This window comes from Panthera onca, chromosome D4 (genome assembly GCF_046562875.1).
Source record: "Panthera onca isolate mPanOnc1 chromosome D4, mPanOnc1 haplotype 2, whole genome shotgun sequence".
NCBI lineage: Eukaryota > Metazoa > Chordata > Mammalia > Carnivora > Felidae > Panthera > Panthera onca.
Window position 1 is genome coordinate 47,006,863 of NC_138351.1, and position 14,905 is coordinate 47,021,767.

Here is a 14,905-nt window from a genome sequence, read left to right on the forward strand (position 1 = left end):
CTTTTCAGGGCACGGGGTATATCCCGCTTTGGGTTGAAACTAGATCGGCTTTTGGTAAGCCCAAGTTGAAAATATGTCCTAGCACTAGCATTGTTTTTCCTTAGGTTTGGATAAATACAGATATCTGCCAAGTCTTCTTGGTAGCACTGATAAGTATGAAAGAGGCTAATGAAAAATATGCAGGCCATTATGAAGATTGGCAGGTTAAAATTGATACACTAAAAGAAATTGCATTCTTTTCTACAAATGAGTCATATGGCTGAAACTATGTGGTATTATTTTGACCGACAACTGTGATAATGATATTTAATCTAAGTGACAGATATCTGGATAATACTGACACTCAAATGACAACTCAGGCAACAATGCCCCACTTTTTGTTATGTGAGCAAAAGAAATGCTAAAATCATTTTCCCGGAGGGATCTCAAATATGGTAATACTATCATAGCTTTAATAATTCCTGATAAACTGTAATTACTAAAATTTATGATAAAAATAACTTCTACCAATGTATAAACCATGGAAATATTGGGGCCGTCCGTGATCAAGGAGAAAAAGTCTGTCAGTTAATTTAGAGTTAGGTAGCTAGACTTTGCCCCCAGATCCATAGAAGTGTAAAGTAAGGGAAATTTTACCTAGCGGTGAAAAGGCAACCTTACCATAAAGTAGGTTTCCCCCAACCCCACCCTGCAAAGTACATTCCTTATTCCCCAGGTGTGCCTGTTTGCCTGTTTATCCCCAAGTCCCAGCCACACCTACTCCCTGTTCTGGCCCCACACCAAGGAACATATAAAAAGCCCCTCCCTTTAGATCTCAGAGTATCTTAGAGTCATTATTGATTCTTGACTCCCTCCCTTCCCCCACCATGTCTAGAGAAGTTTTCCAGTCTCTTTTCTAGTCCAGTTGGCATACCGTAGGTGTTAAATGTCTATTTGTTGTCTAGATTTGTTCTTGACTTTTGGTTTTCTATTTCTCTACATCTTTTAACTTGTTGTTTTGAACCCACTTTATAACCTCTTGAATTTGTCCTTTGGTATTGGGCTGTACAAATGCAGGATATTTCAATGGAAATAATATGGGATTTGAATTCAGAAAGACCTTGCGTTCAAATCTTTGTTCCACTCTTTACTAGCTCTGTAAACTCTAGCAAATGACTCCCTTTCTTTGGTCCTCAATTTTACACCTTTAAAATTGGACAAAATTGTCTGTCTTGAAGAGTTATTATTGAGTCAGAATAAGTGCAAAGAACCTGATATCCCTTACATGCTCAAGCAATATCTCAATATTTGTCGAATGGCGTTTCCTGTCTTCTCATGGCTCCGTCCAGATCCTAATTCAGCCATTTCTTTAATTCCATTCATTCTAGGGTGGGAAATAAAGCCAAGAATTATGCTTAGAAAGCATTTATAACACAAATAACCTGAGAGCGGTGAATTGGAGGTTTATATCCTACTTCATTTACTATCACTAAAATTACCTGTCAGGGAAGATTAAATATTTATACGTTCTATGCATGGGTGACATAAAGATGCCCGTTGACAGATTCCACATGTAAGTGAATTTCTTTTAAAAATGAAAGGGTCTAACAAAGTCCAATAATGATCTTATCTTTTCCCCGTGATAACTATTGTGCAGCCTTAAAAAATAGATCAAATTCTTAAAAAGAACAACAATAACCACTTTTTTACTGCGGTGGGATTGCCCTTGCATATCATTTTCCTGCTCACAATATCTGAGGGGTTGGGATAGGGGAAAAGGATTATCGGTTAATCAATGTTTTTTAACCCCCCTAAGATTATTATTTTTTTGAGAGTTTACTCCATATGGACCCTGAAAAAAACTACCATCTTCTACTTTTAACCTTGTATTTTTAACCTTTTTGCACCCCTCAGACTTGTTAAAATCTTGTATTAATAATGCAAGCTCATGGCAAACAATGTAGATTGCCTACCCAACAGCCATTCCCTTCATACTTCCTTGGCAAGAGAACCCCAATATTGTTGTTATTAGGCCTGGTATCTTCAGTAGTCCCTCTGGTGGGCAAATGGGGGTTGGGCTAAGGCCCAATTGGTAGTTTCTTTTTTTTGGCGATGTTATTTAGATATAGGCATGAGGTACAACCTTACTAATGAAATGTGAAGGAAAACTTGGGAAACTTTTGAGTAAGTTTCCTTTGCTCTTGAAAGGGCCAGAAGACAGTGGTTCACACTTTCCTGAATCTGGTCATTGGTAGATGAGGAGTTGGTGTCTTGGAAGCTGTCTTGAGATCATGAGGGAATAAATCTGAAGACAAAACCACGTGCTAAGAATGGCAGAGAACCTGGGTTTTGATGATGTCTCTGAGTCACTGACTGAATCTGCTCTGAAACTATTAGGAGACAGTCCTTACTGGTTAAGGTAACTTTTAGTTGTGTTTCCTTCCTTCCTTCCTTCCTTCCTTCCTTCCTTTCTCCTTTCTTTCTTTCTTTCTTTCTTTCTTTCTTTCTTTCTTTCTTTCTTTCTTTCTTTCTAAATGTTTATTTATTTTTGAGAGAGAGAGACAGAGCATGAGTGGGGGAAGGGCAGAACGAGAAGGAGACACAGAATCCGAACCAGGCTCCAGGCTCTGACGGTCAGCGCTGAGCCGGATGCAGGGCTTGACCTCATGGACCACGAGATCATGACCTGAACTGAAGTCAGATGCCTAACCAGCTGAGCCACACAGGTGCACCTTAGTTGTGTTTTCTATTACAAGCATTGGAAAACATCCTAACTGATTAATATTAAAGACATCCCTCACCATTTGCACTTATTTTTCAGAGAAGGTTAATAGAAATTTCTATGGTTGGCTATAACATTTGTCCTAACTAGTTTGAGTTTTCCAAAAGACAGTCGGTCTTGGGGTGCCCGGGTGGCTCAGTCGGTTAAGTGTCGACTTCAGCTCAGATCATTATCTCACGGTTCATGCGTTCAAGCCCGGTGTCAGGCTCTGTGCTGACAGCTCAGAGCCTGGAGCCTGCTTTGGATTCTGTGTCTCCCTCTCTGCCCCTGCCTGCTTGCACTATGTCCCTCCCTCTCTCAAAAATAAAATAGAAACAGTAAAAAAATACAAACATTAAAAAACAAAAAGACAATGTCAAAAATTAAAAGCATGACTTGATTAGCAGCTGTTGGGTCTAGTGTTTTCCAAATTTCTATCATTTATTTTTATGATTTTGTCTCCCCTTTTTCAAATTAGATACATTCCTTTAAAAAATAAATTTTCTCACTAGCTATAAATTGAAAACCAATATTATTTGCCTTAAAGAGAAGGTAATTATAAAAAGAAATGCCATGAGTAAAGAGATGTTATTAAATTCTTGCCAGATATATATGCCTTTGAAGACTGAGCCTGAGGCTTGCTCTCTCTGTTGAAAAGAGAGACTAGGGAGTGTTCTAGAGGTGGTAAAAATAATCCTAACACCAACTGGACTATTTCTTTGCCATCACAGGAAGAACTAAAAGAGAACGTCAAGGGAGACATTTGGTAGCCATCTGAATGTATCTAATTGCCATGCCTGTGCCATCTAAAGTCATCCGGTGTTCCACCAGTGCTCTGTCCCTGGAACTGACCCTCCAGAGAGCCCTCAAAAGGGCCTGGCCTCCTGAGAAATTCTTACTGGAGTGAGGCTCAGGGTAACCCTGAGGAGAGGAGAAAGGCCTAAGAATCAGCCTTTTATTGATGCGATTATGAAGGGGCATAAGAATCCAATGTTGCTATGTTTTATTATACTTGGTAGTAAAGCAAGGACAAGCAATCATTTATTATTCTCTCCATGTCAGAGAGTTTTTGGAATCATGTGCCCTATTGAGAATTTCTGGAAAACTGTGGTTCTTCTACTCAGGAAAATGCACAATTACACACACACAGAATTTTCACATAGGATCAGAGGGCCCAAGGACCCTAGGCCAAGAAGCAGCATTCTTTATATTTTATGTGTGTTCTTTTATAGCTTACCGTGGGATTCAGTTCAGTGCAAACTGTGGTTGAGTGCAAAACATGGTTTTAGAATGTCTATACATGAGTAAGAGTAGTAGGTTAATTTAAATACACTAAACTGGAGAATTACTTTCCCCTCAACATCTACTTTGAATAGACATAGATTACACTGATACTGCCTTCCAGGAGGCTTCAAGAGATGAGGTCAGGCTCTATAAAAAGAAAATCAGTCAACCATACATACATATATATATATATATATATATATATATATATATATTCATCCTTGTAAACTTTGAAACACCACTGAATGTACCCAGTAAAATTGTCCCTGAGCAAGCAGACTCCCCAGACTGGATGGAGTTCACAGGCGTTCCTTAGCTAGGATAAACAAAAATGACTAGGAACTTTGGATTGCCATTGTCTGAACTTGGGTGTCTGACTGGATCAGCAACAGCAGCATACCGCACACCTGCTTGTCAAACCAAAGAGAAACCCGATAGACACCTGCTTCTTACATTGTCAACCGAGCAAAGATATCACGTGATTCTAATTTGTGATGGTCCATTAGTCTTTAAAAACACCCTCCAACTTTTTTTTAGACAAATAACTTTTCCCTTAAAAGGGATAGGATAAATAGCAAGTTGAAATAGATGCTTTTAACCTCTAATTTTAAAATATAATATTAAAAACATTCAACTGTAGGGCTAAGACATTACAGATGTAATAAGACCCCAACTAGTTTTTGAAACAAATGTTAATGGGCTATGAAATTAAAAAAAATTTTTTTTAAGTTTACTTATTTATGAGAGAGAGAGAGAGAGAGAGAGAGAGACAGCACGAGTGGGGAGGGCAGAGAGAGAAGGAGACACAGAATCAGAAGCAGGTTCCAGGCTCTGAGCTGTCAGCACAGAGCCAGATGCAGGGCTCAAACCCACCAACCGTGAGATCATGACCTGAGCCAAAGTGGGACGCTTAACTGACTGAGCCACCCAGGTGCCCCTAAAATTTTTAAAATCATAAACTAAGCTTCTTAAAATTTTTTTCTTTAAATTGGTATGAAATTGAGCCAATGATTAATTTCAAACATTTGTAAACAGCTAAATTAAAACATTTTACTCCCAAATGTTACAAGAAGTGTTTGGATTAAAAATAGTTGATCAAAGTGATGTTGAAAAGGAGATCTGGAATTGGTGATATGCACCTGATTTAATTCTTTGCGTAACAAATGTTTGAAAAATACTAGAAAAACCTTATAAAAGGTGAGGCGTTCATTATCTCTGAGTGAAGTTCCTTGGTTTATATTAAGAACCACCTCTCAGATTTCCTGTATTTTTTGGTTTTCTTAAGGCTTGGCCAGAAATAATGAAAAGTATCAAATGTGTCAAATTTTTTTAAGATCAGTAAAGATGAATTTATCTGCCTTACTGGGTTGTGAGCTTAAATTTGTCCCTGGAAGGACTTTAGATTTAACTTCTTAATAATACTGTGGAAGCCATAATAATAATATTTCATGGCCATAAGTGAAATATGAAAATTTTATTTTTTTATCTTTAAGAGTTCTTTTTTCTAAACCAACAGAGATTGACTAAATTTAATTGATGGCAGACAAAGTCTAGTGATTCAGGCACAGAATCATTTGATGACAATGAATTCATTATGTTGACTTTTTTTGGCCTGTGGAAATGGAAACTTTTCCCCCTCAACTTCTTAATCTAACAAGTGGCACTATCCATGCATACATTTTCTTTACCAATATTGAAGCTGTTCATTGTGTGAACTTAATGAAGTGCATTGAAATATTCTTTTTTTATATACTTTTTTAAATGTTTATTTGAGAGGGGCGCCTGGGTGGCTCAGTCGGTTAAGTGGCCGACTTCGGCTCAGGTCACGATCTCGCGGTCCGTGAGTTCAAGCCCCGCATCGGGCTCTGGGCTGATGGCTCAGAGCCTGGAGCCTGCTTCGGATTCTGTGTCTCCCTCTCTCTCTGCCCCTCCCCTGCTCATGCTGTGTCTCTCTCTGTCTCAAAAATAAATAAACGTTTAAAAAAAAATTAAAAAAAAATGTTTATTTGAGAGAGAGAGTGTGCATGCATGCATGCTCGGGGGAGGGGCAGAGAGAGAAAGAGAGACAGAGAATCCAAAGAAGGCTCCAAGCTGTCAGTGCAGAGCCTGACGCAGGGCTGGAAGCCACGAATCATGAGATCATGACCTGAGCTGCAGTTGGACACTTAACCAACCGAGCCACCCAGGTGTCCCCGCATGGAAACATTCTTGATGAGTGTATGAGGAATAAAGTTTGAATAAAACAATAAAGCCCTTTTAGGATTACGCAATGCACAAATTCATTATCCTTTCTGTAACAGTAGGTAAATTTGGGTGAAACCATCTATAGGCTAGCAGGCTGAAATTTAAGACTAGGTTGTATGAGATAATGAAAATAGACTGGCAGTTCTTTTATGGATACTTCAAAGTCCTGAGATCAATACTCACATGTACTTGAGTACACATATATTTGTCAAAGGAGTGTCTATTTATTTATTTTATTCTCAAGAATTAAACTGTCTGATAGTTGAACAATACTTTGAATTGGTCAGTAGTAATGAATATTTCCTAATAAATAATCCCCTTCAAACAACAATCAATCTTAAATCTCACTGAAAGTCCCGTTTAGGCGCCTGGGTGGCTCAGTCGGTTGTGTGTCCGACATCGGCTCAGGTCATGATCTCATGCTCAGTGAGTTCGAGCCCCGCATTGGGCTCTGTGCTGACAGCTCAGAGCCCAGAGCCTGCTTTAGATTCTGTCTCCCTCTCTCTCTGCCCCTCCCCGGCTCACGCTCTGTTCTCTCTGTCTCTCAAAAATGAACAAACGTTAAAAAAAATTAAAAAAAAAAAAAAAAGAAAGTCCCGTTTAGATTCTTAGAAATAATCTTGGTTCAAGGCAGTAAATGTGCTGATTTAATCCCAAGGCAGTGATTTTAGTGTGATCCCAGGGCTACCAAAGCAATCACCTGAGAGCTGGTTCAAAGTGTAGATCTCCGGTTCTCTGGCCCACATCATTTTTCTGTTGACCAGCACTTGTGCTTTCTGCAATTTTAATAAATGTCCCAGATGATTTTATGCACTAGAAGGTTGAGACTACTGTGTTTGAGTGTAGTCACTGGGGCTTCAAGTAATTTTCCCCCTTCCAGGAAGTAACGGTGGCACGCTTTTCTTTTTCTTATAGCCCTGGAGGGCAGATGGCAGGCTTTTTTTAGGGGGGAAGGGAGAATGGAGCTGAAAACATCATTGCCTTAGTCCTTCATAATCCCCTCCTCTTCTTTATCATCACCATCATTATAGCTTCTGTCATTTATTGAGCACTTACCATATGCCAGGCCTTGTGCTAATAGCCTTTCAAACATGATCTCACTTAATCTTACAATGGGTTTTATGATTGCCAGTTTACAGTAGAGGAAATGGGGGCTTCAGTTCACACAGCTGGTATAGGACAGGACTGGGTAGTAAACCATGTGGTTTCTGGTGGTGGCTCTCAAATGGTTGTGACAATGTAAAAATAGAGAACTAATTGGGTGAAGGAGAAAGAGACGTGACATTTGTGAAGTACTTTCGGTCAACCAGGTATTTTACATGCGTGTTTATATTTACTACTCTCAACAAACTGTTGAAATGTCTATTTCTTTTTTTTTTTTAATTTTTTTAAAACATTTATTCATTTTTGAGAGTGAGAGAGACAGAGCATGAGCAGAGGGCAGAGAGAGAGGGAGACACAGAATCCAAAGCAGGCTCCAGGCTCTGAGCTGTCAGCACAGGGCCTGACGTGGGGCTTGAGCTCACAGAGTGTGAGATCGTGACCTGAGCTGAAGTCAGACGCTTAACTGACTGAGCCACCCAGGTGCCCCTGAAATGTCTATTTCTATCTTCACATTACAGGTATCAAAACTGAGGCTCAGCAAGTTTGCATATTCACCCAAAGTCACTGCTAATAGTGCAAAGGCTCAGATAAAACTGTCTGCTTTCCCTACCCCTTTCTCTCCACCAAACCCCAGCTCTAGGCCAAGAGTCAGAGTGCATAGGTTAAAATCTCCACTCTGCCACATACTAGATTTGGAATATGTGTTATCGACAAATTACCCAATTTCTCTGTGCCTTGGTTTCTTCATTTGTAAAATAGAGATAATAATGGTATGAATTTCATCTGGATTTCATGAGGATTAAATAACTATATGTATACAATACCAATCACTTAGAATAGTGCCTGACATAAATCTGGCATTCTACAAGTATTATGATTATTAAATAATATAATAATAATGATTATTAAACCTTGAGAGCAGGAACTAGAAATGGAAATGGCAAAATGGAAAATGATTAATTTTAGAGAAAACTGACAGTTGTTTCTAGTTTTTTTCATCTATTCTAATTTTTTAAAAATTAAGTTTATTTATTTATTTTGAAAGACAGAGCAATTGGGGAGGGGCAGAGAGAGAGAGGGGAGGAGAGAGAATCCCAAGCAGGTTCCGTGTTCTCAGTGTGGGACCTGATGCGGGGCCCAAACCCACAAACCGTGAGATCGTGACCTGAGATGAAATCAAGAGTCAGACGTTTAACCTACTGAGTCACCCAGGCACCCTTTTTCATCTATTCTAGTTGGAAGGAGTAAGTTGCACACTCCATCTTGCTGAACACAATGCTTGGTAACCAGGGTTGGAAGAAATCCTTGTATATAGTGGTTGGTGGCCATAATGGTAATCAGGGAAAGAGACGTGTGGTGGGGGTGAGGTGGGGCTGCACTGGGAGTTGAGCTCTTGTTTACGAAAAGGAGACAGAGATTATTGCCACGACTCTGATTTGATCTATAGCTTTTCCTTCAAAAACCTACAATCATGATCATGCACTGGGAAAAAATGTGGCAAATGAGACAAAATGCATTACCTTTCATTTGTGCAATGTGTTTGCTCCTAGAATACTGTGGTTTTGGCTTCTGTAAGTTTCCTACAGGATAGTTTGGATAAAGATGGTGTCCGAAGGGCAAATGTTTTTTAAAAAACGATAATTAAGGGGCTACCTCATCTGACTTTGGACTCTTCAATTTTCAGACATGAAAGGAGAGAGGACAGAGAGGAAATCACAAGGGTGATAGGTTCTGTGGACATAGAATTATTCACCAACTCCCAAAGCCCTTGCTAAAGGTAGCCTGAGGTGACTTTAGGATATGAAAAGGAAGAGTTGCTTAACACACTGGACGGTAAACCCTGAAGCGAATCAATTTCAGAAGTGATGAAAAATGAAGAGCTTCAAATAATATACAATTACATTTCAGAAAGACATTGCTTGAATGTCTCTTGTGGTCAAGACCTAAGCTGGGAGGGGTGTTAAGGAAGCAAAATGAAACAGTCCTCTAGACACTCAAAATCTAAAGCCACACATAAGTAAATTATACTACAAATGTGATGAATGCAACAAAAACTATACAAATGAGAAAGTATATAACCAGAACCAAGGAGTAAGTAGGTCAGAAGGAATCCTGTGTGGGTCAGCATAGTGGTTAGGGGCTGACCCCCAAGTGGGTAAAATGTGAGCCGAGTATTGAGGCATAAGTGCAACTCAGAGGACAGAAAGGAAAGAGGCATAGGGAATTCCAGAGGGAACAGCATACAAGAGGCAAACAATATAGGGAATTTGGGTAAATTATACAATTTTTTTTTGTTTTAGGGGAGCGTTGGGAGAGAATGAGGCAGAAGTTAGTATTTATTTATTTATTCAACAGATCTTTATCAAATACCTCCATGGTGCTAATCACTACATAAGCATTAGGGACACAAAGACGAATGAGACTGGATCCCACCGTCCATTCATTCATTCATGACCAGCAGTGTGCTAGGCATTGTATCAGGTACCAGAGATATAACGAGACAGCACATATACTCCCTGCTTTCATTGAGGTTACAGCTTAGCTTGGACAGTCGAATAGTAGGTGCTGTGGACATAGCACTCAAATCCGTGATCTATATGCTATGATTGACCTTCCCACAACTTAAATCTGATCTTGTTATTCTCTGATTAAAATCCTATAGTGGCTCCCAGTAGTGCCTTCAAGTTAAAATCCAAGATCCTGAGCATGGCCTCACAGAATCCTTCACCAGCTGGCCATTTCTCTAGCCTCAATTCATCTCTCACCATGATGCTGGCCTTGGCTTCCGGGTATTCTGTCTGCATTCACGTGGAACTATCTGGAGGTATTCAAATGCCTTGTTATTTCCAGACTTAGAGCCTTAGTGCTTTTGTGTGTTTTGTTCCCTCTGCCCTTCTCCACCTGGCCATTCCCAGCTCATTCCTCAGACTTTCCTACTGTTCTGGCTCAAACACTAATAGTAAGTATATTGTGCCAGTATCTTACGGTTTCTGGAGAAATCAGCTGCTAAGAGGCTTCACCTTATTGCCCTAATAACCCTCCATCCTTCCGTGTCACTGTGTTGGATTCGATGCCTTTGCTGCTGACTCCCATAGCTTCCTGCACTTATTTTTCTTTGCCTGCTGGATTTGCAGTGTTTGCGGTCTGAACGGTGTAGACAGGTGACCTGGGTTCCCACTTGCTGGGCTTATGGGTCAGACACAATCCCTTTGAGACATCAGGAAGTTTCTGTCCTCTTCCAAGCTCATCTTTAATCTTCCTGCTAAATTCCCTGCAGTTCGTATACATGACAAATGGGGTCAGAGTGATGTGGTTTGCTGTGTATGAGACAGAGAATCTGGTGTGTGTGCTGACTTCTAACTAGTCTGTTTGCTCATGTGGAGCACTTCTGGAAGGGCAGTGGGCAGTCAGAGACTTGGAGTGGGGGGCATAGTGATTAAACTGGGGCCATTTGGAGGAGAGTTTGGGACTTTGGGTCACCAACTCAGGTGATGGATGCCTGAGAAAGAAATCAGAAGGCAGAGGGGACGTGGGCAATCTGAGCCATAACTAAACTTGCCAGTGAAAGAAAGGTCTATTATTCTAATACCCTCATTTTGCCAAATGTTTTAATATTCTTGTACGTGTACCTTTATCATTTATGTGATCAACAGAACTGAAAGAATAAGAGGTATTTGTGCCTGAAACATCCCCTTGTCCTACCAGCTAGGCTGGTAGGCTAGAGGCTACCAGCTCTCGGAAAAAAAAATGCAGATCTTGTTCTGAGTCACAGCCCCCAAATGGAAGCTATTTACAATTCTGAAAATAATCATTTCCTTTAAAGGTGAAGGCTCTTATCATTTATGTGATGAAAACCAGGTAGGCAATAGTAGGTGCTAAAGACCGACTAGCCTGCCTGCCAGGGCTGTTTGCAGCGTTCTTTGTACCTTTTCAGCCGGGCTGGGGTTTCTTTCCTGTGGCTTGGCGCGACAGGCAGGCAGATGGCTCCTTGTTTTAGTCATATAGTTACTTTGTGGTTGAAGCTGTGAGTCAAGCCTTTAACTTTTGCTTATAGTTTAGAGCCAGGATGCAAAAGTGATAAATAAGATACCCCTTTCCATGACCTGTCTACTTGATTGGAATTTTGCAGGGCAAACTTAGAAGGTCACAGAATTCCTTTAGATATTAAGTGGAAAGAGCAACATATAGAATAGCGTATATATATAACATGGCACACGTTGTGTAAGAAAAAGGGGGGAATAATATGTATTTATTTATATGTGCTTGTATTTGTCTTATGAATAAACATGAGAAGGATTTAAAAAAAAAACTGTTAAAGGTGGGAATGCCTGGGTGGCTCAGTCGGTTGAGATTTCAGCTCAGGTCATGATCCCAGGATTGTGGGATCAAGTCCCGAATCAGGCTCTGGGATGAGCTTGGAGCCTGCTTAAGATTCTCTGTCTAGATTTCTCTCTCTCTCTCTTTCTCTCTTGAGGCACCTGGGTGGCTTGGTTAAGCCTCTGACTCTTGATTTTAGCTTGGGTCCTAATCTCACTGTTCATGAAATCAAGCCCCACATCTGGCTCTGCACAGTGCAGAGCCTGTTTGGGATTCCCTCTGTGCCCCTCCCCTGCTCTCTCTCTTTCTCTCTCTCTCTCTCTCTCAAAATAAATAAATAAACTTTTTTTTTTTTTTTTAAAGATCCTCTCTCTCTCTCTCTGCCTATCTCCTCCTGCTCATGCGGTCTCTCTCACAATAAAAACAAACAAAAAACGGTTACAGGTGATTACCTACTGGAGCTGGGGTAAAGTTGGGAGCAAGAATTGGCTGTGTGTCTTTTTGTCCTCTTGATTTCTGAAACATGGTTATATGTCCTCTTTTCAAGTCTGTCAAAAGGCATTACTTTCTTTTTCAACTGATACAAAATAAAAGCGGGAAAACAAAGTCCGTTTGGTAGTACAACACGTGTCCGTGGTGTGTCTGCTTTCAGGGTAAACAAAATCTGTTCAGCGGCATAGGATGTTCCCGTCACTCTAATAAAAGCTGCTGTCTTTAGAGCACCCACTCCATGCCAGTCACTTCCCTTCTAGGCTGGTAGTTACTGTTCATATTTTTAGATGATGAGACCAAGTCTCATCAAACTAAGATCAGAGAGTTAGTAGTGTCAGAGGCGTGCCTGAGTGGCTCAGTTGGTTAAGTGTCCGACTTCGGCTCAGATCATGATCTCACAGTTCATGAGTTCGAGCCCCGCATCAGGCTCTGTGCTGACAGCCCAGAGCCTGGAGCCTGCTTCGGATTCTGTGTCTCCCTCTCTCTCTGTCCCTCTCCTGCTTACGCTGTCTCTCTCTCTCTCAAAAATAAACATTAAAAAAAAAAATAAAAAAAAAAAGAAGTGTCAGAGCCTGCAGTTGGTGAAGCATCTGACTCTTGACTTCAGCTCAGATTCTCACAGTTTGTGGGATTGAGCCCCATGTCGGGCTCCGCACTGGCAATGTGGAGCCTGCTTGGGATTCCCTCTCTCTCTCCTCTTCTGCTCCTTCCCTGCTTGCATGCTGTCTCTCTCAAAATAAATAACTAAAACATTTAAAAAAATAAATACACATTAAAAAAAGGAAGTGTTCAGAGCCTGTAACCGGCATCCTCTGACTTCAGATACAGTGTGCACTTTCCCCTATAATAAGCTGACCACACCTCCCTTATTGCAGATGTGTTGATTACTTCCAGGGGCTAAAGTACACATTCATTCAATAAATATTTATTGAATGCTCACCATGGACTAGGCACTGTGGCAATCCCTGGTGATGCGAGAAAAATAAGAGTGGTGAAGACAGACAAGGGAGCAAAAAATCCTGATACTGGGCAGGGAGTGCTCTGGATGGAATTAAGCACAGCGAGGGTGGCAGTACAAAAAGGACATTTAATTGAACTGGGGAAGTTCATGGCGATTTTCCCGGAGATGAGTCTTGGAGGACAAATGGTATTTAGCTAGGTCCTCCCAGTTAGGGTCAAGTGTATTCCAGGCGAGAGAGGACAACATGTACAAGAGCACAAAGTTTTGAAAGAATGCTACATTTTTGAGGAAGAGTCAATAGTTGGGCCTGTCTAGAGCGTGCAAAGAAATGAAGCCAGGAAAGGGAAGGGTCTTGTAACACTGACATTTGTAACACTGAGTTATTTGGACTTCATCCTGTAGCAATGGGAAGCCATAAATGATTTTTAGCAGAGAAATAAATGAAAAGATTAAACTTAGAGCTTAGAAAAATTATTCTGACAGGAGAGTATGAATTGAGAAGGGGCCAGGGTCAATGTCTGATGCTAAACAATGTTGTAATATATTTTATTATTTACATGTTTGTGTATATATATATGCACTTGTTAACATTATGGGTTTTTTTCCCCGAAACTGAGATGTATCTTACAATCAATTTTATGTCATAATTTAATTGGCAGCATTTTTTTCTCTCTTAATGGTCCCCAAATACCAGTGTGTTTTATAACTGATGGCATCTCAAAATAAGTAAAATACAGTGGGTCCAAGCAAAGTGGGACAGTAAAGACGGAAAAGATTTGAGTAATATTTAGATTCATATGTTTAGATTCTGAAATTTAGATTATTGATTATTAAGTAAAAAAAAAGAAATGTGTAGAATACTATGTATAATATGCTGCAAGCTGTGGGAAAGAGTGTGTGTGTGTGTGTGTGTGTGTGTGTGTGTGTCTGTGTGTGTGTGGGTCTGTGTGTGTGTGGGTCTGTGTGTGTGTATGTGTCTGTGTTGGGGGTAGAATACACATACATATATATTTCTAGAGATGCGTAAAATATTTCTAGAAAGACACACAAGAAACAAATAACAATGATTGCTTCCAAGAAAGGGCATTTGGGGGCTGAGGGAAAATAGTGGGAGAAAATTTTTTCTTTGTGTTCTATTTTGTACATGTTATATTTTGAACTATGTAGAATGAGGGGTGCCTGGGTGGCTCAGTCGGTTAAGTGTCGGACTCTTGATTTCAGCTCAGGTCGTGATTATGTTCATGGGCTCAAGCCCTGAGTTGGGCTCTGTGCTGACTGTGTGGAGCCTACTTGGGATTCTCTCTCTCTCTCTCTCTCTCTCTCTCTCTCTCTCTCTCTCTCCCTCCCCACCCCCCCGCCCTTCCCCTGCTCACACGCACGCTCTCTCTCTTTCAAAATAAATAAATAAACTTAAAAAAAGAAATACGTAAAATGATAAAAATGGGGCTCTGGGTGGCTCAGTCAGTTAAGCGTCTGACTTTTGATTTCGCCTCAGGTCCTGATCTCATGACTGGTGGGTTTGAGCCCCGCATTGGGCTCTGTCCTGACAGTGTGGAGCTTGCTTGGGATTCTCCCTCTCCCTCTCTCTCTGCCCCCTCCCTGGCTTGCACTTTCTCTCTCTCTCTCAAAATAAATAAATAAACTAATACAAAAATGATAAAAAAAGAAGAGGTGTTTGGTAGGAATTATTGACAAATTTGTTGACAGATTCGTTGTAGGATAAAAGAGAAAATTTTTAGATGTCAGGTTTTAGTCTTTTAATG

The 14,905-nt window shown here is 40.4% G+C and overlaps 1 long non-coding RNA gene across 1 annotated transcript in view; it reads left to right on the top strand.

The window, feature by feature from the left end:
• The window catches only part of LOC132663440 (uncharacterized), a 125,897-nt gene that overhangs the window by 14,619 nt on the left and 96,373 nt on the right, over positions 1 to 14,905 (top strand). Inside the window, exon 2 of the long non-coding RNA XR_013551755.2 lies at positions 10,035 to 10,196. This is a non-coding gene — a long non-coding RNA (uncharacterized LOC132663440). The remainder of the gene's footprint in view (positions 1 to 10,034; positions 10,197 to 14,905) is intronic.